The 25395-nt window shown below is 35.0% G+C and overlaps 1 long non-coding RNA gene across 1 annotated transcript; it reads left to right on the forward strand.

The window, feature by feature from the left end:
• The first annotated feature begins 1527 nt into the window (after nucleotides 1-1527).
• LOC141728592 (uncharacterized) lies at nucleotides 1528-25137 on the forward strand. Its single transcript, XR_012579699.1, has 2 exons — nucleotides 1528-1817; nucleotides 16972-25137. It is a non-coding gene; the product is annotated as an uncharacterized LOC141728592 (long non-coding RNA).
• The last annotated feature ends 258 nt before the right edge of the window (nucleotides 25138-25395 follow it).

A 25395-nucleotide genomic window follows, 5' to 3' on the forward strand; every position in this document is an offset into this window, starting at 1 on the left:
ATGTGTTTATGAATAGTTATTGCATTTTCCTAAGTTTTTCATTTTTTAATTGTTCCTGTAGGATAATAAAATCATATCATGTATAAAATACTCTGTACAAAGAGCAACATGCATGGTAACAGCAAGATATTTTTACACAAGATAGTTTGGAATTGGTAGAACTCTCAAAACTACTTCAGCTGTATAATTAAAAAAAAGAAAAATCAGATTTTTAGGCAAAACTATTTTCCCCAAGAAAAGTACTCTGAGTTCATAGCTTATGGCTAATATTTTTGCAAGAAGATATCAAATTGTGTAACCATCAATCCATACCTGTCCTGTGCAGACGGCATAACCAGATTACAAGAGCCAAAGTTAAATTTCATGCTTCAACATGGTTAGACATATTTTTATTTCGTGTAATAAGGACTCATTTTGTACATCACAAGCAGAGATTCCCCAGATGGATGAGATGGTGTGCCCCAACAAATTTGCAAATAACAAGTCCTGTTGTAAACTGAAGTAATTTCTATAATAAATATGGCTGCTGTATGGTGTAGGAACATAAACCCAAGGTTTTCATATTTTTGTAAAGGATTGTAAAATTCAATTCAATTTTAAAACATGAATTAAAGGAGAAATTGATTCTCACTACAAATTCTGTTACAAGAAGTATGTTACCTTTTCTGTAATAAAGATCTTGATTTTGTAGCATGGAAACTTTTACTCAAAAAAACCACAAACCCACTAATCAATTCTAGTGATGTGAAACATTAAAAAGCGTGCGCTGTATTAAGAAAAACACAGTGTTTACCAGTGGCTTTTATGTTTTTAATGGTGCTTCTCGTGAACCAAAAATAATTAAATATTCTTAAGCAAACCTTTATAAGAATTTCTCAAGACAGATATTTTCAGGAATATTTGCAAAGCCACAAAGGCTGTTGTTGCAAAAAATACATTTCATTAAAACCTATGATGGTCTGCATGCATTTTCTTTGGTTTAATCTCTACTGATGTAGTATATGACAATGGTTTCTTCCAGAACTAGATCCAGTTATCCAATAATTAACCTGTCAAAGTCCCCAGGTATCTCATTCATGAGATACACTCCCATTATTAGAGGCTAATTAATTATCTGGGGATAGACCAAGGGAGAAGGCTCAAGCCTACATTAGCCTGAGTAAGTAAGTCTACATTAGTAAGTCATTGCTGTCTACTTGAAAAACTGCATTTTAAGGAAGTCTTTCACATATTTGTCTAAGGAGAGGGGTATTCCAGAGGGAAGTTGTCCACATTTTCTGGCAGCCACACTTAATGTGATTAGTACTTCTCTTCTTCCACCATTCCAGTGGGGTTACTGCCAGAGGAAGGTTATAATTAAGACAAAACCAGGACACACTAGCTGTAAATCATTCAAACATGTTAAGGTGAGTTTATGCTTCTTGCCAGATCCTTAAGCAAAATTTGACTTAAATTGTACCAGTACCATCAGTCTTTGAAAAATCATTTCCTAGTATCTTATCTTTCTTTTTTTGCTGTGAACAGATAATAAATCTTAAGATGCATCTGGACCAATATTCAATGTGATGAAGGGAAAGACCGACTTGGCAATCTTCTCCAAAGAGTTGGAGTGTTGGTGGATTAAGGAAGAGCAACTGATATTTTCTACCTGGACTTGTGCAGAGCTCTTGGCACTGTCCCAGATGACAACCTCATATTTAAACTGAAGAGACGCGGATTTGATGAATGAACCACTGAGTGGATGAGTATTTGGCTAGATGGTTTTACTCATGCAGTTGTGGCCAACATCTCAATGTCCATGTGGACACCAATTATAGGTGAACAATATATAAATATTGCCTTACATATTCAAAATACTTATTTAAAAAAAAGGTACCATTGTTAATGGCTTAATAATAAACCATGCTTAGCCCGTAAAGATATCTACACTTTGGAGAAGGGGAAAAATGCATAAAATTGTTTCATATATAATTTTCTAAGAAAAATTGAAGGCAGAACTTTAAACTGTTAGTGTTTTATGTTCAGCTGTCATGTCTTATACTCATCAACACCAAAACCAGCCAACATGTCACCAACACCAAAGTTTTGGTGACATTCTGAATTCAGTCACTGGAGGACCCATTAGAAAAATGAAACATCTTTTCACTTGTTTATTTTTGTTCCTGTTTATAGAATACAGATTTCTGTAAATTGCAAATTGCTACTCCATGAATGTGGTAGTTCAGGATCTTGGAATCACTTTTTGCTGAAAACCTTAAGAAGATTAGTAGATTCAATTTTTACATATCTGATAATGAGAATAGGAACTTGGAAAAGTACTCATAACTTTAGGGGGGCTATATAAATTTTTTAAATACTGATAGAAAAATAACAAGGCGGATATTAGAGAAACACACCCAAAAGCAGGTCTTATAAAATGTAAATTTTGTAAAATGATCTGACATGAAAATGAACAAAAAATGAATCAAGTTTTCTTCCATTCTCTTAACATCTTTTCTATCATTTGGTAGCTTCTCTACTAACAAACTGCTTCTGACTCTGCAGATGATAGTATTGTTTTCAGTTTCCAAGCATGGAAGAAGTACGTAATAGATCTCTCAAGTGGTGTGGGTTTGTATTGCAATCTAACACAGCTCTTGAAAACAAACATCTGTTATTTGTCTGGTCCATGTCCTATGTGACATCCTGTAAATTTTATTTGTCATTTGGGAAAAAGTTTTGCCCATCAGTTGCTGAGAAGGAAAAAGATATACTTGGACTTTATGGACTAGGAAGGCCGCTATTGCTCTGATCCGAAGTGGCATATTTTTAGTGATCGCTTTTAGATTTGTGGTATCTCTTCCTTTGAAGGAAATGTTGCAACATCACAAAACACCTCAATCTTTCTACAGACCCAAGATATTCACAGCAGAAGGATATCAGCAAAGGCTGTTGTCTTTAGAAGTACTTATTAATTAATGAATAGACAAGTATCATGAAATGCAGGGTACTAAAAGAGCAGAGGTCTGTACACGGCATTCATAACTTTTTATCTTGTTGCTTTTTGGATTTTCTTTTGTTTGGTTGGTTTTTTGTTTTGGTTTGGTCTGGTTTTTTTTGGGTTTTTTTGTTTGATGTTTTTGGTGATATTCTGGGGGCATTTTTGCCAGTAGTTATTCTTATAGCAGCAGAAATTCATTCTTACCCAGAAGAGTTTAAATAGATTTTTTGAGTCCCCTGCAGAAAAAGCATGAAGTCTGTAATATTTGAAAAACATTTGAACAGTCAAAGAATAAATGCCTGAAATGGCACCAAACAGTAAAATAGAGACATCCTGCTCTTTTCAGAAGGAAGGAATAGCTAAGGAAGTTGCTCATGACTTTGCCAAAGTGAGTTTTAACAGATTATCTGTAATTAAAGATGATTAGGACTGGACTCCTGACAGCAACAACCCTAAATGATTTTCATTGTATTTAGCCTAAGGCAGAAGTGTGAAGATGTGGCAGAATTTCTATGGATTTCAACATGGTCAGAACTTACAGACAGCATGTGAGAGCTGCAATAATTATGTATGTGAGGCAGCTACTCACACCACAAAGCACACAATTGCTCTGCTAAGGAAACCTTGAGTTTGTGGCTTGAATAGTGATGCACAGGGTAATGTTGTGAATTTCCCAATCACCCAAAAGACACTTCCAAGGATGGAAGGTCTTTTTGACAAAGAACATCAAAAGACTTTGAAGAATGATATCAAAGTTCATAAACTTTGATTCTCCAGAAGTAATTTTTGACAGAGTTAGACACCAGATCAGAGCTTTTGTACGCTTATTCCTAAGCCATGCACCCAGAATGGAAATATAGAAAATGGTCACTTATTGCAATTTGGCTTATTTTGTGACAGATTAGTTTATTTCCCACAATTTCTGTCATGTATATAAGTCTGAAGTGAGTGAGATTTTTTTGTTTGGTGAGATTTTTTTAACAGATTACATTGCAATCAAAAAATATGTGTTCTTATCTCATTTTTAAAAGCAGTGAAAACCCGCATCTCATGCAAATAAAATTTTGTCCAGGCCAGTGTATAAATGGATGACCTGCTCATCCTTGAACTGGTGCTTTACACCATGTGTTATACGACTCTAAATCACCGTCTGTTTCATTTTATATTAATATATTGGACTATGAAGCATGACATTTCAAGCCTCTGATGCACATTTCTTGTCAGAATTAACTTCAGTGGCTCAAGAGGTCACTGTTTGCCCAGCTGGAAGAGGCAATCTGCTCAGACACCACAATGAAAGTTGACAGAAACCATGAATCATTATACCCACATGTCATCCCTGCTTCATTTTCTGAAATGGCCTGGAGGCATTCTCACAACACAGCATAGCAAAGATGCTGCCTTCTAGGTGAATCTGTTACAGCAAAGTCAAACTTCTAGTTTGTACCACTGGTGAAGGTGATCTCAAGTGAGCAACTTTCTCTTGAAAGTCTGATAGAATTCCTCTATTTCCAGATACAAGAGATTTACAGCTTAGGAAATCTCAACAGATTGTGCGGTGATGAAGGTCTGAGCTCTCAACTGAGATAGTTTTCCTTTTGCATGATTGAAATATAGTCCAAAATGGAACAGAGAGTGTCCTTCAATACATAGTAGTTAACAGTATTCAGAGGCAGATAGAAAATCAGGAAATCAGAACCACTGGATGCTTAAAAATACTGTTCTTAACGAACACAGTGCATGAAATCTCCTCAAAATTCCATATATGATCTGCCCCATTTGTGTAGTCATTTTTCATCAATGACATCCTCCAGTTCTTGTATCATCAAAACACTAACTAGCTGAGAGAAATTGAATTTCAAAATTATGTTGACCATGGTTTAAGTAATTTCATTTTTTGTCTTGATTCAGTACACTTTAGATTGATGAATCAGTGGATGTATCCTTATGGGTTGAAGACAATGTTGTAACTTTCAAAAATGAAATTTAAAAAGAAATCCAATATTCCTTTTAAATTTTAAATTTTTGTTGCTTTTTCTTTCTTTCTCACTGTGTCTAAAAAGCAGGGACCAATTTAGTAATAATTCATGTTTCCAAACAAACTGTCATAAAAACTTAGACAATTTTAAGGTTTGCTCATCTAGAATGTTTTCTTTATCCTTTAATGATACAGCATTTTGGCTTTTAATTTTAAATTTAGTTCCTTAGAATGACAGCTATGGAAATAATTTTTAAGGCAGTGTCTAGAACAAGGAATAAAAGAAGAGACATGTGCACACCATTGAGCATCATTTTCTCCAGGTTAAACAAACACAAAGTTTCTCAGCTGCTCCTCACAAGGCTTGTGGTCCTTCATTGCCTCTGCTGCCTTTCTCTGGACACACTCAAACCTTCTTTTTTGAAGTGAGGAGACCAAAACAGAATCATGAAATTAAATCACACACGCTTTAAAATGAAATCAATACATTGAAAGAGGGAGAAAATGAAGTTGAATGCTATGCATATTTTAATGCATGTTATGTTTCCTCTATGTAAAATAAAAAGCTTAAAACAAGTACATATGATATGGATGTTTTTCTTAGAAAGCATTTTCCAAATTTAAATATTTTTCAATTAAGACAAGACATTATATTTTATAAATGACAAAAAATAAATAATATACACTTTAAAGCAATTTCTGAGTGCTTTATTTTTTTCTTAATGTGCTGTCCTGAAATACTGTAATGTTTTAATTGCATATGAGGAGGAAACTGAGTGCTCAGACACATTTGGTAATGTGGTAATGTGTGTATAGTTACCAAATTTGGTAACTACATTTCCTATTTCTTGAATTTTAATGGGAAAAACAACTAAATATCTGTTGTGTGGACCCTTAAATTTTTGTTAAATTAGCCATAACATCTCAAAGGTGGGGGTTTAAAATTTCTCTTATTTTAACCCCCTCAGCACTGCTGAATTGTAAATTGAATTTTGACTCTTATTCCCATCAAAAATTGACATATTCCACCAAAAGTGCATTGGGCACCACTCTGTGGCATAAGAGCAGCTGCAGTCACTGGGCCTATGGTTGTAATATGCCCTTGGCAGAAATATCACTGTTTTTTTACCTCATATCTTGGGAATACAGCAGAACTTAGGAGCTATAAACAAGTCACTGTCTTAACTGTGGTTCTTTCCAACACGTCACTAATAACCCACCAAGACCAGCTAGACTAGGAGGCTAATTTTCATGTCATGATTTCTATCTACCTCCCAACTGTTTCACTGATATATTTTCCCTGGTCTGGTTCTGTGCAAATTGGATATTTCAGAGATAGCTTCCGATAGTTAAGACTTGTGGCTTCAAGGGTTGTCACTGTGTGGAATGAAATAAGGAGATGAAGCTAGGAATGTAAAATAAAGTTGCTGTAGTAACATTATTTATTATCTTATTTATTTTTTTGTATTAATCATAATAACCAATAGTAGCCTCTGTCTTTCATCTGTGCATTAAGAAAATACACATGCTGTGACATGGAGTGAACACGAGGGTTAGAGCTCTTATTTCTCTTTTCTCAATGGAACATCCATATAAAGACAAATCTCCTCAACCCCAAGGTTCAGGTAGTATGATCTAAGCTGAAAATATTTAGAGTTTTTAGAGTTTTGAATTTCAGTGTACAATGAAATTTAAAAAACTGCTTTGTTTGTTAACAAAAAGGGATCTCCTTTTTATCAACATTCCCTCATGTCAAAAGCCTTATGGTTGTTTCTTTATAAAGGACAAAGGGTCAAGATTATGTACTCATGACAAAGACTGAGTAATTTAGCAATAGGTTAAAAAATTATTTCTAAAAAAAAAACAGTTCTCCATAGGCTTCTGCAGAACTGTACATGAAATGTTACACGAGGCTAAAAGGTGATAAAGTTCCTAGTCTGATGAACTATCAGAATAATATATTCATGGTGAGATGTTTTGCTTGATAAGGAAGATGCTAACTACATCATGAACTTGCTGCTTCTTCTAAAATAGTAAAGCATATCAGTAACTCATATTTGAATAACAAAAACATGGATCATACCAATAAAATTGCTATCTAGGATGAAAAGTAAATAATTTCACCTCTGTCACTCAGCTGTTCATCCAATCTTACAGCTAAGTTTCAGCTCTCTCTGAAATAAGGCCTCTGAATAAAGGGGTGTAGTGGGCAGACAGCACTGAAGATGAGCACCACACAGCTCTTTGTTCACTTCACACCCTTCCAGAGATGGGGGAGTGAAAAAGAAAAAAACAAAGAGGAAACACCTGGGTTGAAAAGAATATAATTCCAAAAACTGAGGGAAGAGGAAGGAAAAAAATCCCACCAAAATAAAGCAATGTGAATTCAGTCATTGAGTTCAACAAGAGGATACCCTAGTGCTCTCTGGTTTCTACCCCAGAATACCAATCGCCTCAGTTTGTGTTGCTCAACATGAGGTTACTGATGAAGAATAAGGGATGGAGATTATTCTAGATCTGTCTGGGAAAGGGTTAATTTCCTTCATAGGACTTTAGATGGTGCTATGTTTGGAATTTATGGCTAAGACATCCTTGATAACATACAGGAAATAAAATTAAAAAATCATGAAATAATAGAATCATAGAACAGTTCTGGTTTGAAGAGACTTTAAAATAATCTGTTTTCAAGCCCTCTGCCATGGCCAGGGATGCTTCCCATTAAACCAGGCTGCTCAAAGTCCCATCTTGAACACTGCTAGAGATGGGGCATTCACAACTTATCTGGGCAACCTATTCCATGCCTCATCTTCCTCACAGTTAAGGAATGTCTTCCTAATAGCTAATCTAAGTCTACCCTCTTTTGGTTTAAAACCCTTAACCCTCTTGCTATCATTATTTGCCCCTGTAAAAAGTCCCTCTCCAGCTCTCTTGTGGCCTCCTTTAGGTACTGGAAGATCAATAGGAGTTCTGTCTGCAGCTTCCTCTTCTCCAGAGAGTTAAGACACCAACTGTCTCAGCATGTTTTCACAGGGAAAGTGATCCAGCCCTCTGATCATCTTCTGCCCCTTATCCAGGAGAGAAAGGGCAAGAGAGAAACTAGATGGGCATTGAGGTTCCAGACAGGGTCAGTTCACTGCAGGGAGGCAGTGACATGCTTTATTATCCTGACAAGTGCAAATTCATCTGCTGTCTCTTGTATGGTACTCTGTTCTGCAAAATTTCTGATATCTCTGTTGTTCATCTCTCTACTTCCTTGTTTTGTTTATGAAAATTAAAATACGTAAATGCAATCATTCACATAAATGTGTTAATAGTCACCTAGCACATGACAAAGCACTTCTTTTATGGCAGCAGTGTTTCATATCTTTTCCTTACAGTTTCTTTGCCATATAATATTTCATTAGTCACAAAGGGATGAAGTCCCTTTGAATCTATCTGTCAAAAGCATTTTTTAGCTAAACATCTTTCCATTTATTACTTCTTTCATTTCTATTCTCTATGTTATTAGACTCCTCTTAGATTAGATTCATAGGAATCAATCATGAGGTCTGTCACTTGGGCATTTTGGCACAGATCTTGACCATTTAGATTTAAACTGAATTTAGGTTTCTTACATTTCATAGTTTTCAATATCTTCTTCATTGTTCCATACATCTTTTGTTATTAATATATAATTTAACTAATTTTGCACACTTCTCAGTATCTCCTAAACTTTTTGATTCAATACCTACTTTATATTTTGTTGAAATGGAGCACAAAATGCATTATGTGTTGTTATATGTTTTATTCATATTGCTCTTTCTATGGCCAGTACACATCTTCCTAAATATGGTGGGTTGTATTTTGAGTCACCAGCATATTCCAGAACAGACACTAATCTGTCATACTGAATCTTATCAAAAATCAATAAACACAGATAATTCTATAACTCCTTAATTAGCAAAGATGTTATGAGAGCAATTTGATATATAGTTGTGAAAGCATATGGGGCTGAGGCACATACAGTCTATTTTCCCTGTAAATTATACTTTAGATCACCAGTGTGGAAAATACCATTTCACACTTGATTTGCTACTTTGGGGAAAAGAACATTAGGATTCACATTTCCTTCCCTACCTTCACCTTCCAGGACTCATCTGAAATGTTACCATAACAGTGGTAAGTAGTATGTATTGCAATGGAGTTTCACAGGTATGCTGAGAGGCCTAATTTTTCTCAGCTGTGTGTCTATCTGGCACGTCATGTTGTCTTTTCTTTTGAGAAATATGAAGTTGATGATATCTATTTCCTTAGTCCTTTAATGCTTCCATATTTTTTCAGCGCATTTGTTAACTTCAGTTATAATATCAGCTCATCACAAAGCAGAAATGTGGGTGGTTGAAAGGGGAAGGATAAATTTTATTTGGATATGAAGGTCTTCTCCTGGGGTGAGGGGTTTTGGAAAGGACCCCATAAATTAATAATGAGATTAAGTCTTTTAAAAAAGACATCTCTTTTGTGAGAGAAAATCTAATGAGGATTAATCCTTTCTTTGAGTCGTGGAATTGACACTTCCTAGTGTAAAAGGAATTAATCTGACAAGACTCCACTGTACATGTAAATATTCTACAGCTGAAGAATTGGGTGCAGCAGATGTGCAGCACAACCATCTCAACTAGGGGAGTTCCGACAGCTGTCACAAACTCTCCAGTCATTGTCAAATGACTCTGTCAATGCCATTACTTACCTTTTTTACATGCCAAGGGAACACTGCAAGCTTCAAGCAAAGGAAAAAGTAAATTTGAGAAGCTATCACAGACTGTTTGTAATAGTGGTTTTATCAAATTAATATACTAAACTCAATTTTAGAAGTAAATCAAATGCAGACAAATCCAATACATTAATCCAAACAACGAGGAATCATCTATGTAAGTTACAAATGGTCTTTCAAACTCTTGATAGTCAACCTGTTTATTTCATATCAGCCCTAAATGATGCCAATTTGAGTAACAAAGAACCATTTAGCCTATGTTAGGTTTAAGAAGTACAATGCAGTGAGAAATGTCTGAAATGATGTAAATTTAAGCATTGATAGTAGAAGAGAAGCTTGAACTGTGTCAAAGTTAATTTAGAAAGTTAACAAAATAATGAATGCTCCCAGTACAGAGCCTTGGTATTATGCAATAAGAAAGCAAAAGAGACAGGCAATTCTAGAGAATTGAATTCCAGAAGTCCATTTAAACTAGATTAAGCCAGTAGGAAACTTCTGTTTTGAATTTTAAAATGTCACAATGGACACAAAATGTAAAATATCTTCTATAACGTTCTTTGCAATCTGTGATTCATTTCCCAGTAGAAACATGAAAAATTACCTGTTATTGGCAAATATTGATAAAAAGGGGTATTTTGATGGGGTCTGCATATATATATTTAATCTATTAATAAACAAATTAAAGGTTAATGAAACTATGTGAACAATGTATAATGCTGAATAGTACAAAGTCACAAGACCTTTTTCATTTCTGCTTGAGGCCCAATGTAACATTTAGATGTTCACAATATTTTCAAGCTTTATAAATGTTATGTCATTAGCTATTCTCACCCTGGAGAAATAAAAACTGATAGGCTTCAGGAGTGAATATATAAATAATACAATATGAAAGAATGCTTAATTTGAGAAATGATTTTATATTCAATTAGTTCTGAAAGTACATAATTTCCAATATGTATGTTGTATTCTGTAAAAAAATGAAATATTGTGCTTACAAGAAGACAAAAAAACCCCCCATACTATTTTATAATATTTCGATATTATCATCTGTCTAGGGTTTGCCAATATCAACTGTAGTACCACTTAGATTATTTTATGAAACATAACAAAATGAACAAAGTCTGGAATCCTTAATGAGAGCAAATGGAATTAACTGTAGTTCCTTCTCAACATAATCATAAGTACTGCATTAGGAAAAAGAAATTGAAAGTGTGAGCTTCAGCAAAACTGGTTCATTCACTTTCCTGTCATGCAAGAGTCAGTGGATAAATGAGGTAAAATGTACCATTGAAACTGAAAGACTAACAGAGGTTTGAGAACATTAAAAGAAGTCATGCTTGCAAAACTTTCTTTAAAATATGATGCATTATTTCCTTTGAAATACTTTCCAAGAATTAAATGCTGACTCTGGAAAAAAAATTTCATTTAAAAGAGAAAACAACTATTGTAGAGATTACTATAGGAGAATATATGCAGTTTGCTCCAAATCTGTTTATTCTCAACCCTGAATTTTCTTGCAAAAAAATTAATTAAGATTATATGACAGATGTACTGAAAATGAATTATGCATTCATTATAAAATATCTGCATCTAATCTTCCTTATTTATAGGTGAGCACATGATCAAGCAACCACATTCAGAGGAATGCAAAATGAGAGAGTAGTTGACACCAGTTTCCTCTGGAGTATGGGACTTTCAGAGCTCTGTCAATCCAGTCTGTCTGCTCAAGCCACTTACCCAGGACCGTGTTCAGGTGGCTTTTGAGTGTCCCCAAGGTGGGAGACTCCACCAGATATCTGGGCAATCTGTGCCTTTGTTCAGTCATTCTAACAGAAAAAGTGTTTTCTATACTTAGATGATAATCTATGTTTCAGTTTGTGTCTGTTGCCTCTTGCCTTGCCACTGGGCCATAAGAAAAGTCTGTTTTGAACTTCTTGACTCTCTCCATTCAAATATTTTTGTATTGTTAAGAATGTTTTTTAGCCTTCCATTCAGATTAAAGATACCCAGCTCTTTTAATGCTCCCTCACATGACAAATGCTTCAGTTCCTGTGCTTTCACTGGACTCTCTTTAGGATTGATTCAAGACACAAAATGCTGCCCCACCACCACTGAGGAAAGGGAAAGGATACCTTTCCTCAACCTGCTGGCAATACTTTGTTTAATATTGCTGAGGATTTCAACATTTTTAGGCTTTCTTTTTGTGTTTAAGTTTTGCCGGGAGCTCCTTGCTCATGGGTACCTCTTGAGTGAATTCCTTTTGAGCTTGGAAAAGGGGATTGTTGAGTATCAACAAACTCTTTTGGGCCCTTCTCCATGACAGGGCCTTATCCCATGGGATTCTTTCAGGCAGATTCCTGCAGAGGAAAAATTCTGCTCTCCTGAAGTCCAGGATTGTGATCTGGCTTTTTGCCTGGCTCTTTCCTCTCAGAATCCTGAACTCTGCCATCTCACTGCCACCGAAGTCAGTGGTGCCTTCAATCTTTTGCTCTCCAATAAGTCCTCCCTTGTAAATGAACATGAGGTCCAGCAGAGCACCTCTCCTTATTAGCTTCTCAATCACTGATATTGGAATTTGCATAGTATTGTCTTGCAATTTTCCTATACTAAATATTTTGAAATTCTTTGTGTTAAAAAAAAAAAAAAATCATCCTGTTCAGATGTACCAGCAAAAGATTTTCTGTTGTAAAACTTTTCATTTGATTACTCTGATAGATTAGGGAAGAATTTTTTCCTCAAAAGGATTATCTCATTTGCTAGGAGACTTGTAAATATTATGTTTAATTATAAAGCAAGAAGGAAACAAACGAACACCACAAAAACAAGCAAAAAAATCAAACCAAACCAAAATGAAATAAAAACCCCCAAATAGACAAAAAAAAATCTCTAAAAAACATTTCTGGTTTGATTTTTTTTCCTAACCTGCTTTTGTGAAAAAAGAAGAGAAGGTGGTTTATTTAAATTTGCTCATGCATCTATTATAGATACTTTTCCACTTTAAGTTCTCCCAAATATTCTGTGTTGGGATTTGAAAAACCCCTATATTAAATTCCTGGTCAAAGTTCAAGAACTCACACAAAAACCTGAAAACAGTGTTTTTGTTTTGGTTGGATATAGAACTCTTGAAATCAATAGGTGTTGTGCCACTGGCTTCTCTGGACCGCAGGTCGAGTCCTTAGGGGGAAGGTGTGAAGAATACAAATTTATAAAACCTTTTGAAGATACATAAAATTTTTCTGAGCTTGTCATGGATAATTTGAGCAAAGCTCAGTTGCACTTGATCACGTGCAAGACTATTTTCTCTTTAATGGCCCAGATAAGAGGAGAGAGGCAAGGAACTAGGACTGTTTATTCTGGAAAACGGAAGTCTTGAAGGGACCTAACAGCAATTTTTAAAAGTTGCAGAGTAGAGTACCAAGAGGAGAGAGTTCTTTACTGAGAGGTACAGTAAAAAAGCTAGAAACTGGTCATAAATTGAAATTCAGGAGGCTTGCATATGTGATCAATCAAGCATGAGGATGTGTTGTTCTTTACAGATTATTTAGCATTTGTCCTTGGAGATCTTCAAATTATAGTTGGACAAAACTCTGAACAACTGGTCAGAATTCAGTTTTCACCCCATTTGGAGCTGGTGGCTGCTCTAGATTTCCCCCGAGATCTCTTCTAACCTGAATGACTTCACAAATCAGATTTCTCCTGAAGGCACTGAATATTTAGGACATTTCCCATTACCATAAATTTTAAGCAAAAGTTAACATGCGCATGTACACACAAACATATATATACATATTAGTTCTCACTGGTGTCTTAATAGTGATTTCAGTAATGATTTACCAAAACTATGTCTCAATAAAGAAAAAAATACACAATTTTAAACCTTCCCATGTTAGCTTTCAGTTTGCATCCACCCCTACATAATAAAACACAAATCAAAAACTTGACCTTACCAAGTTATTCAAAACTTTGTCATCATGATGAAAAGAAATTTCTCTGAAAATAAAAGATTGCCAAAAATATAATTATTACAATGACCTATAGAGCAAATTAATAGTGTCATATTTTTACTTCTGCATTAAATGGAATTTAAATATTGAACATATTCTTTTGAGGTAAGGATTCAGAAAACTCGAAAGGGCAAATCCAACATTCTGAACAACCATGAAACATATATTGGCAAAAACATTGCCTTCTGCTAGAGGAACTTACCTAATAACAGCTTATTTTCAGGCATCTTCTATTTTACCCTCTAAAGACGTGTCTTATAAAAATATAATAATCTTTATAGTATGTTTGTTAAATGTAAGAAACTACGCTATTTAACTGAATAAATTAAATTACTTTTCCGTGAAAATAAAAAAGAACCCCAAATGTTTGAAGCTTCAAATTCTCTTAGATGTGATCTTATATAATTAAATGCAAGAAAAAGTTTTGAGATCTTGCATCTTTAAGATTCATTAATAAAATCTAAAATAGTTTAATAATGGTATTATGGATCCAGGTATAGATGTTTCTTTTGATTTGAATTCGGAAGGTCTAGATAGTCTTGCTGTGAGTGCTGAATCACACTGAGTGTTCAAAAACTATTTTATGCCATAAACTTAAAAATCTGGTACAATTTTGTGATCTAATTGAGAAAGACCCTAATCATCTATCCAATTGAAAATAAATTGTGAGAGTCTACCTTTTGTTTCATGATGGAACTTTAGATGGATAAGTGCTAGAGTTTTTATCTTGTAGTAAGCCTGGAAATTTTGATTACATAGCATAATCATACAACTTAATGATACAGTTTCAAACCTTACATCACAAATTATCATACTGTTAGTGCTTGTAATGTCACTGGGAGCAATTATGAGAAGGAGAGTAAATTCATGCAGGTAAGATTCCCAGTATCTGTCTTTTAAACCCATGGAAAAATGCTAGAAAGTATTTGAAAGATATGGTCCTCAGTTCCAGTTATATGAGGAGTCAGCAATGTCTGATATGTTTCTAATATTTAATTCTAAGGATGAAATACATTGCATGAAATTCATTGTGGGCACAAAATTTAAATATTTAGCATTGGGTTTGTCAGTGCATAATTTGGAAAGGGATTTCTTTTTTTTTTCTGTTTTCTTACTTACTTTTTTCTGTAAAAACCCAAATTCAGTATTTTCTGACTTAGCAGAAGGTTTTTCTTTACTCCTTCTAGTCTTTCAAAAGTTCATTGATAGCCAGTGGTTTATTAAATCTTTAATAAATAACATTATAGCTTATCTGTATAAGCTGAAATCAATACAATGCTGTGAGGATAACGTCATTGTTGACCTTTATGTTTCATATCATTTTGATTAAACTTAGATAACTTAGTAGCTCTTCATTCAGAGTCTGAAAATCATTTTATGTAATGAGCATTTAAAACTTTCTCAGAGTAAAAAGCTTCAAGAATAGAAGAATCCACAATGTCGGCTTGTGACTTAATCTCTTTAGAAATACCTAGACAGAGTACATGAAAATATAAATTAAAAAAAATTTAAATTATGTGTATATACAATTTTATTTTATACATATGTAAATCTCCTGCCAACATTTGTCTCACAAGCATGGCATTGAGATGCCAAAATTATTAAAATTTTTAGAAATATCTGTTACTGTATATATTGAAATGAAATATAATTATGGACCTTGCACTCAGATAAGGACTTATTGCTACAGAAAAGTTGATAAAGGCCATTAAATTCTTTATTAAATATTTATTAAAAGAGGAGCCTATAGTGCCATTATTATTTGATTTTTACTCAGGCCAAATTAGGGCTTGGAGAAATATCTGGCTATGGAATACCTATTTTCTTGTTCGCTCCAGCATCTCCTGTAAATATTTACATTCTCAAAACTACTGGTGCAGCCTGGTGTCCACTCAGTTGGTATCTTCCAAGGCTCTGCTCTGTTTTCTTGAGGAGATTATTAGTGTCAATTACAACATTTGTATATACACAATACTTTTGAAACAATATTATGACAGTGTTGGAAAAATGAACCCCTCTGTTCTCAGTAGTGTAGAATTAAACTTTGCAACATATTGGATGTTACCCTTAACACAGAACTCCATAATTACTTGCTCTTCAGTAAGCCAAACATAAAAATTAAAATAGGAGAATCTTATTCAAGACATCAAAAGTAACTCTTTCTACAACTGATGTGATAATTTTCCCATCTCCAAGTATGACCACTTTATTCTAATTAGTAGAAGGTGAAAATCATCCATCACTTATTTGGCCATTCTCCCCTCTTATGCATGTTCTATTCCATCCAAGCATGTCCTCTGGTACATCACAATAACTTCCAATGCTCCCAGCCTCTGAATAATTTTCTGATAACATCCTATGGGCTAATAAAACAGTTGGAGAAAATACTGTTTAGACCACCGTAGGTTACAAAATTTTAGCCAGAAGTTTCTGCTCTCTGTACTGACAAGTGTAATATGTGCACTTTAGAAGCCCGCAGCCTTTAGGTTTTGAGGGCAGATCATCATTATATAGGGCAGAAACTGGAAAAAATAAACCAGTTACAGAAGTTGGTAAAAAATGCATTTTCAAGAGTTAGAGGATGCCAAACAACAGTAGATGACAGTATTTGGTACAAATTCATTGTAGTTTACGTTAGCACCTACATTCTGGTGGTTTCTCCAATAATTTCTGGTCAACTGCTGGCTGTGAAGAAGTACTCATGCAGTACTCTGCAGAAGGGCTGCTTGCAACAAAGGACACTAGCACAGGCCCTCACAAAGACTTCCTGTAGACAAAAGCCAATGATCCTCCTAAAAACTCAGGGTGAGGTGAAAATGAGAATAAAAGGGTAAATAACAAGAAGGGGGAAATTCTAAGCAAAAGACAAAACTGGTACTGTCCAGTGCTGGACAGGAGTCCAAAAATGAAACTGTTAATTCACCTCTGAAGCCAGGGACTGGTGTTTAATGGGAAAAAAATTCATACTTGTATTTTCAGGAGTCTGTCAAAATATTATCCTACAGCCTCTTCTGACTTCCAAAGGTTTTTTCCATAATAAACTCGTGCTTTGCTGTTTCTAGTCAAAGCTGAGGCAGAAAGCCATGCAAGATGAATGGAAGGGGAAGCAAGGGTCAAAGAAAGATATTTCAATCACATTTTTGCTTTTTAAAAACTAGCTATTAAATAACTTGGCAGTTTTGTCTGTCTTAGGGTATGGCAACAGGGTGATTGTTTAATTTTTCTTTTATATTTTCTGTGATGCTTTTATCAAGTAAAGATGATGGAGCAGAGATTCCCCTGCAGCCCTGGTGCAGCCCATGGTGAGGCAGCTGAGCCCCTGCAGCCAATGGAGGTCCATGGGGGAGCAGAGATCCACCTGCAGCTCCTGGAAGATGCAACAGCAGAGCACATGACTTCCTGAAGGAGGTTATCCTGTGGGAAGCCCCTGCAGGAGCAGGCTCCTGTGGCCTATGGAGAGAGGAGCCCACACTGGAGGAGGTTTCTGGCAGCACTTGTGAACCCGGGGGGGCCCAGAGTGGAGCGGCCTGTTCCTGGGGGACTGCACACTGTGGGATGAACACACACTGGAGCAGTTTGGGAAGAACTGTACCCATAGGAAGGACTCATGGTAGAGCAGTGTGGGGACGACTCTCTTCTTTGGGAGGAACCCCACACTGAAGCAAAGGAAGAGTGTCCCCCCCCAGAAAAGGAATGGCAGAGATGTATCCTGAACCGACCACGGCCCCTCTTCCCTGTTCCCATGCACAACTGTGAGGGAGCAGGCAGAAAAATCAGGAGCGAACTTGAGTCCAGAAGTAAGGGCAGGGTGAGAAAATTAATTTTTTATTTGACATTTTCCTATTCTGACTTAATTGATAAAATATAAAATTCATTTTTCTTCAAGTGGAGTTTGCTTTGCCCATGACAGTCACTGCTGTGAATGATCTCTCCCTGTCCTTATCTCAACCCACAAGACTCATTTATTTTCTCCCCTCTCCCTAGCTGAGGAGGGAAGTGACAGAGCAGCACTAGGTGTGCCCCTGCCATCTGACCAGAGTCAACCCCACATAATCTTAAAAAATTGCTAGGCTCCAGTAAATATTTAAATACTTGTATTCCAGAAGCTTACAGTATGAAATTTCAACAAAGTTCCCTGAGAGGTAATTGCTAAAAGAGAAATCTTTTCACAGTTCACTGTGAGAAAACTCTCATTAAAACAGATGTTTTAATGTGTTTGCTCACAGGTAGTTACATTCGTATTTCCTTACTCTGTGAAAATAATGGTAAGGAAATACTCTACAATGTGTGTGTAGTATTAGGATTTTATAGCTACAAAAATGAGAGAAAGGGCTAGTTCACCTTCAGTATTTCAGACGGACTATAAAATGTGCTTAATATATTTTGTTCTGTTCTTTTTGAATTAGCTTACATTTTGGGTTGGCTATCTACTCCATTTCCATAGATAAGGGTTCTGGAATTTTATTCTATTTAAAACGAAGGAAGAAAAAGAAGAGATTTTATAGACCTTTCAGCAGTCTTTGCAAAGACATCAATCTGACCTGAATTCTTTTCTACCTTACAATTTGTGTTACCTGTGTTTTCCTCATAGATCAGTGTTAAAACTCCTCTTGGATTTCTGGATCAGACTTTGAATGATTTTCAGGCATAATGTTATACAAAGACTGCTAAAAATACGAATAATATATGTCTACTACTTCAACTCTGCAGGCCACATTTGAGATACATAAATACTATTTTTATATGATTTTTCTTAGATTGAACTATGAACAGTTACTAGTGAGCATATTTTAAGACTGGTTGAATTTTTATATGCTTAACAGTAGTATTTCTGCAGAGACATAATGAAGATTTCAGTCCCTATATCCTAAATCTTTATTTTACACATTTTTAGGAGCTTTATGGTCTATAATGTTTCATTGTTCAGTAGGGGCCTGAAGGCAGTAGGCATCTTTGCAGTGATTTTAATGAGCTTTGGGTCAACTTTATTATATTCTGGGAAAACAGAGTATTCCTGGGTGACAATACAAATTTAGATTTTGAATAAAAGTAGATATTCAAAGAAGTTAAGGCCAAAAAATTATGAGGATAATTTAATTTTCTGTTCCATATAACTATAATATCACACACAAATTACTACATCAAAGCATGTGGGAATTATTGAACATAACCAGTATAAAAGAAGATTGTAAAAGGGATTGTGAGAAAATTAAGAAAATGGACAGAGAGAGAAATCAAGTTGGTAAGAGCTGATAAAAATGGAACTCCTCAAATGGTCTTCCTTATAAGGAAGGAATTTTATCCATATTCCAGCCAAAATTTTTGTGGCAGCATCTAGACTATGCACATACACACTCCAAGTTCTACTCTTATTAATATGAGATGAGGAATCACCATAAACATCCCAAAAAGTACCATAACAGTGGTCCAGACTTATCTTGGTGGGAAAATTCAGGAATTTTTGTCTCTTACAGTATCTCAAATATTAACCTATAAGGCAGAAGCAATAACTTGATACTTTAGATCCCTCCCACCTGAATATTGTCCAATACTTTAAAGAATGAGATGTGATGTTGAGGAACCTGGGAAAAGGAAAAGATGAAAATAGCAGGATTGCAGCCCTAATTATCAGGAGAAAAAACATTGACCTGTTCAGGTGTCCTCTTGGAAGAGGTCTGTGAGATAAACTCCTGGAAGTGAGCCCAAGAGAGCTGGCTAATTTTAAAGGATGATCTCCTTAAAGTTTAAGAATGAACAATTCTGAAATACATAAAAAACAACAGAAAGGCAGCAGGAGGTGTTCATGGACAAACAAGAAGCTCCTGATAAAACGCCAGAGAGATATATAAGTGGGAGCAGGGTCAGGTCATACAGTCAGAAATCAAGAGCAGTGTCAAAATTGTCACCTGTAAAATATTATGTGTCTTCACAAAAATTCCACTACACAGCTATACAGCCATGAGACTGTATCTTCTTATTTTTTGTGTGTTTGTGTTTTATTCTGGTTTAGTCTGCTATGCTCCACTTTGGTGCCAAAACTGTTCCAAGGCCCTTGCAAAGGGCACAGTCACCACCAGAGCTGGTGTGTCACTGAAGTACTTGCTAGCAGAAGGTCATTTAGGCGGAGCAACATCACAGGAAACATTTCGTGTTTCTCTTCCTGATGTTTGAGCTTTCTCTTGAATATCCAGATCAGATACTGCTGATTGAGTCTGAGGATGATAAATGACTCAAATCTTTCTAGAAACAAATTGTATTTTAACTTTCCTAATGGTCAGCCACACAAGCTCATGGGCAAGCATTCTCCTCTCCCCTGGTAGCCTGCTCATCACTTGTGTCTTTTCCCACTCAGGCATGAGGTGTGGTACTTACAATGGCTTGTAGGATAACTCTCAACCTCAGGACATTTGTGATCAGCAGTGACACTGATAGGGAATGCCATTTTTTGCCCTGGACATCCTTCTTGTATTTCCTGGAGAGTGAGGAAAACAACGTTTTCATTTATCTTATTGTTTCTCTTTGTGACAGAGAATAATTGCTGATACTCAAAAGTTTTGCAGATAGCCAAGAACATTCTGATTTTCAAATCAATCATCTCATTATAATGCAGTTATGTATATAACATGTATTGTATTGAATTAATTTATTTATTTATATTTCATTGGGTGAGTTAGAGGACATTATAAGATCCTATTTTTCTCTGCACAACACAATGTGTTTATTTCTGGGATAGAAGCAATTCAAGCTTACTTATGTTAAATAAAAGTAAATAGTATTCTGGACTTGGAAAAGAAATGCCCTATTGCTTCTTTAAAAGTATATGGTTCTAATATTAAGGTCTAAAGACTTACTTTGACATGATTAAAACTACCTATATATTTGCAGTTTTGGTCTCAATAGAAATAGTTGCTATTCCATTACATGTAATATGAACTGCTTGGACTCCTGTGACTCAGTGGTGAGTATAGTCACAAGACAGTTAAATTTAAATTATATCAATTTCAAGTTAGTTTGGATCATATTGTACATTTTTCCAGTATGATTGCTTTTTTCCCCAGTGAAAAATGTATGTAATTTTACATTGTGCATAAATTTCATCATCATTTACAGGTTCCCTGCCTTCTCAAAAAGAGATTCCTCTTGCACAGCCAGAAGTGCCCCTGAGCCGCATGTGATTTCATGGATGGCAGAATATTGATTTCACAACACACACAGGGACATAACTTTGAATTACTCTAAAATTTCAGCTAAATGTGTGAAGAAAATGGTTCCTAACTGGCATAAAAAAATTATATAAATATCTATATACATATGCAAAAATATAAAAAAATAAAAATATATATGTCCTTATATATCCCTATATATAGATAAACGCATTTACATATTTCTATCATATATATATTAATATGTATTTAATATGTACATATTAATATTTTTATACATTTTTTCCTCACAGAAGGACCAGTCAGAGAGGGGAGCAGAATATGATCATTTGTGCTATCTGTTTTCTGAGTGCTCCATACTTCTGCCTGTGTTTTCTGTGCAGCCAATCATATAAATATTTTCATATATACATTGTGCATGTTTGTGCTCTACATGCTTAGCCTTTCTACAGCTTCAACCTGGCTGCACAGAGAAAATGAAGGTTTACAGGATAGAAGGTTTTTTGAAATGTATTTGTACAAACATTGCAATGAAAAATTACTTTAGAGAAACATTTGTAAAATCATTAATTGTGTCTCAATTGATGTCGCAAGTAATCTGTAATTATGAGGATGTAAAACAGATTATTTGCTTTTTGTAAGAGAACTGATTTAAGTTCTATTTATTTGAAACTTTCTGTAGTTTTTAAAAGCAAGAAACCATATAAATTCTACAACTAATTCTTATTTTCTGCTAAAGTCAAACTGTGAATTCCTATTACATTCTTCACATTATCACTCAAGACTGAACAGTAAAATCAGTAAGAAATTACAAAAGGAAGCTCTATACAATCTAACTGCAATTTGATGACCAATGTCTTTAAGATACATGAGTGAGCTAAAAGTTAAGACTGTGAGGAGCTGAAGGGAGAGAATTATTCCATTGTCTAAAATGTGTCTGCAAGGCTTATTGACATTTCTTTTTTGTTTACTGGGTTGAAGGTGATCATCTAAAACAGATCAAAGTGACAACTCACTCTGTACAAGCATACAACTGACTGTACCAGGAAAGAACATTTTATTCTTTTTTTTCTTTTGTTTGCAACTACTACTCCAGTAACTTTTGGAGAAAGTTGTTTTCTGATGAATTTAGAACAGGTGTTTGAATTAAAATATTAATGAACTCAAAACTGTGCTGTAATTTAGTTAAAATATGGATTCTGGGTCAAGGGCCCCATAGGCAAGGTGAAATGGAGGGTAACCACAAGTGACAATACATCAGAAAGGGGTACAGCCACAGCAATAGAGAAATTTCTCTAGGGACAGGCACACATGTAAATCACTGCAGGTGAGCCTTGAATTATGCAGGTGGGAGCATAAGACAGTAAAAAAGAAAAAAAAGAAAAAAAAAATGGAAGTAGAAAAGCATGAAAGGCTTTTGGGTTCGCTAATAAGAATTATTTAGCATTTAAAAATTGGAAACAGCTCAAGGGTAATAATTATGGATGAAATAAGAGCAATTTTTTTGAAAATGTGCTGAATTTTTACCTCTTCTAACTCCTTGAAAAGGGGCAAGGCAAAAACAGCTCCTCAAAACACTCTTTGTGTAATTTAGACCAGAGCAACTTGGAACTTATCTTGGTTAAAATACATTTCTAAGTGGTATGTTATCCTTCTTGGTGGGAAAGGGAAAGGGAAAGGGAAAGGGAAAGGGAAAGGGAAAGGGAAAGGGAAAGGGAAAGTATTGAGGCATGTTTCACATAGATTCTTGCTATATGTTTCTTGCAGGATTTAAAAATAAAATTTATTTCTAGGACTTAAATTGCAGATTTGCTGAGTATGTATTTTCAACTCACATAACTGCTGAACTAAAAAATAAACAATTGCTGTAACTGCCTCTCCATATTATATGTATTTTGGTTTTATATGTAATTTCTGCAATTACATTAAGTAAAGAAATTTTTTGTAATTAACTGAAATGTTTTTCAGCATTGTTGGCAGTGTAAAGAAAGCTCTCAATGTGTCCAAACAAACTGTGCATTCATTCTGCTATTTGTAGATTGTTTTTAAAAAGAATATGCAATATTCATTGGTTAAGGCAAAGAAAATCATCCTGGAAATGTATAAGGTTTACTGTTTCCCTCAAGACATCCTAAATCTTCATTAAACATTGACACCATTCCTACTGGTTTAAATAGTATTTTTTGCATTAAATCCTGCCTGTACTAGCTCACTTTGTACTGACACATGGATTCAGCAAAGAGATGTAAATTAATAGGAGATTCTTCTTTGTACTACCTTATATCCAACAATATTTGACCCTAGCTTTTCTCTAAGAAATAGTATCTTGATCCATGTAGCGAATCAAATATGTTCTAGGTCAGAGTTTTATTACAGTCTGAGGCAGCAGTGTCACCTACTAAATGAATCATCTTCCTTCACTCTTTACATTTTTGCTGCCATCAGAGCTCTGACCCATGGCCCTTCTGCCTGATACTTATCACATACTGTTCAAAACCCTTGCTTTTGAAACTTTTTTTGGAAGTTCTTGCTTTTGAACAATTGCTGAACAATGTATTTATTTCATTGATTAAAAAACCTTAATGAATGTGAGGAACATAACAGTCTCCTGAGTTGATAAAGGAAAAGGGATGTTTCTTCTCACAGCATGAATCCCACTGCTGACATTGCAACAAAAACTTGATAATTGTTTTTGTTATTATTTTTTTTTAAATCAAACTGTTTTGTTATTGGAAGTGATACTGATCTTTCACTTATAAGTGATAAAATCTATAAGTGAAAGATCAGTATCACTTCCAATAACAAAACCTGGTGACTTATGTTGTTGGCTGGAGAATATCACCAAACCCTGTTGTATTTATCTCATAGCAGTAAGATGCCAAGGCAATTGCTGTCCTAATTTGTCTAGAGATCCCCAGCTCCTCTCCTGCTTATCTGAATCCTTTGTGAATCCAGATCCCTCAGTAATTTTTTTTCTCTAAAAAGTGCTTGCCCAAACTTACAACTTGCTCTATGATTAGTTTGGATATCGAGAAGTTCAATTAGTCCTATTTTTTTCTACCCTTGTCATATAAACTTCTTTAGAAAACTCTCAGAAAGGGGAGGTTTTCACTGTTCTTCCCAGTAAACCTTCACTGGTAAAATGAAGTCATTCAAAGGATCCAAACTGACATTTCTGGAAAGCAGCATTTTCAGTTCCATTGAATAATATATACATCACTTTGGATTGTGTTCTCTGTCAATATGAAGCACCCTTGTCCAGGTGAGAATGTCTTTATCAGGCAGTTCAGTCAGGAAGACTAATAGAAATGTTAGTCAGAAGAAAATCCTGGAGGTTTTTCAGACCAGCCTTCTAGCTGGATTTATTGCTAGCACTAGGTGAAGTCAGTCTGTTTTCTCTAGCAAAGGTTTGAGAACTTGCAAAGATGGAGATAACCCATTCCAGAGAGGCATTACCCTAGTGATTTCCATTTAAGTAAAAGCTTTCCTAAAATAGAAAGATTTACTCTAGTAAAACAGCAGGACTAGAGCTTCTTTGTGATGATGGTTTTGTAATACCTATGTGTCAAACTGCTCCCTATAAGCTGTACATGTCCAGCATTGCCAGTGTGCTCCTCATTCAAAGCTAATTAAAAGGAAAGAGATATTTGTATTTTACTTTATCATACCTCAATGGCTAAATGACAAAATTCTATTTACCCCTAATGGAAAAATGTTTAATTTATTAACTTAGCATGACTGAACATTTATACCAACTTTGTAAAAATAACTGTTATTCATGTTACTACAGATTTCCCACACTGAGAACAGTGTAAGAACTAACTTGAGGATTTATCTGGTACCTGTATGTTTTGACAAAATTGCTTCTCTGTCTGATGAATTCTATTATTTATTCAAGAAACAGATGGAATGCCAGTAGGGGCTACAGGTCAAAATCCCACATTAAACACTTTTTAGTTTTTTTAGATAATGTACTGAATTCTGCTGTTGTCTTAGGACTACTGAAGAATCAAGTCTTTGTCTTTGAAAAAAAGTAATCCTCTAATGCTGATAAATATTTCCAGATTATTTTAGTTGCAAAATTTCATGGGAAAGAGCTTACATGATTAAATATAGCAGAATCACCTTCTTTCTGAAATATGTTCCTGTCATTAAGGTCTTCAAACATGACGCACTTGATTTTTGAAGGGCTAACAGCAATTTATACTTAATATTCCCCCCAAAAAACCCAAACCAACAACCAAAAAAAAAAAAGCCAAAAAGCCAAACGAAACAAAAAAACCTCTAAAAAATAAATTTGGAAACTTTCTTCACATTTTTTGCTCTCATGTTATAGAAAACCACAAACACCAGCACAGGAGCTTAGTCACTATATATAACCATTTTGACTCTTTTATGAAAAGGCCTAAATTATACACAGATTAATAAAACAGCCAACATGATAATAAGATGCAGAAACCCAAGGAATCTGTACCACCAGATTTTAATAAGAATAAAGAAAGAAAAGCTGTGTGAACACA

This window comes from Zonotrichia albicollis, chromosome 3, assembly GCF_047830755.1.
Source record: "Zonotrichia albicollis isolate bZonAlb1 chromosome 3, bZonAlb1.hap1, whole genome shotgun sequence".
In the NCBI taxonomy this organism is placed as follows: domain Eukaryota; kingdom Metazoa; phylum Chordata; class Aves; order Passeriformes; family Passerellidae; genus Zonotrichia; species Zonotrichia albicollis.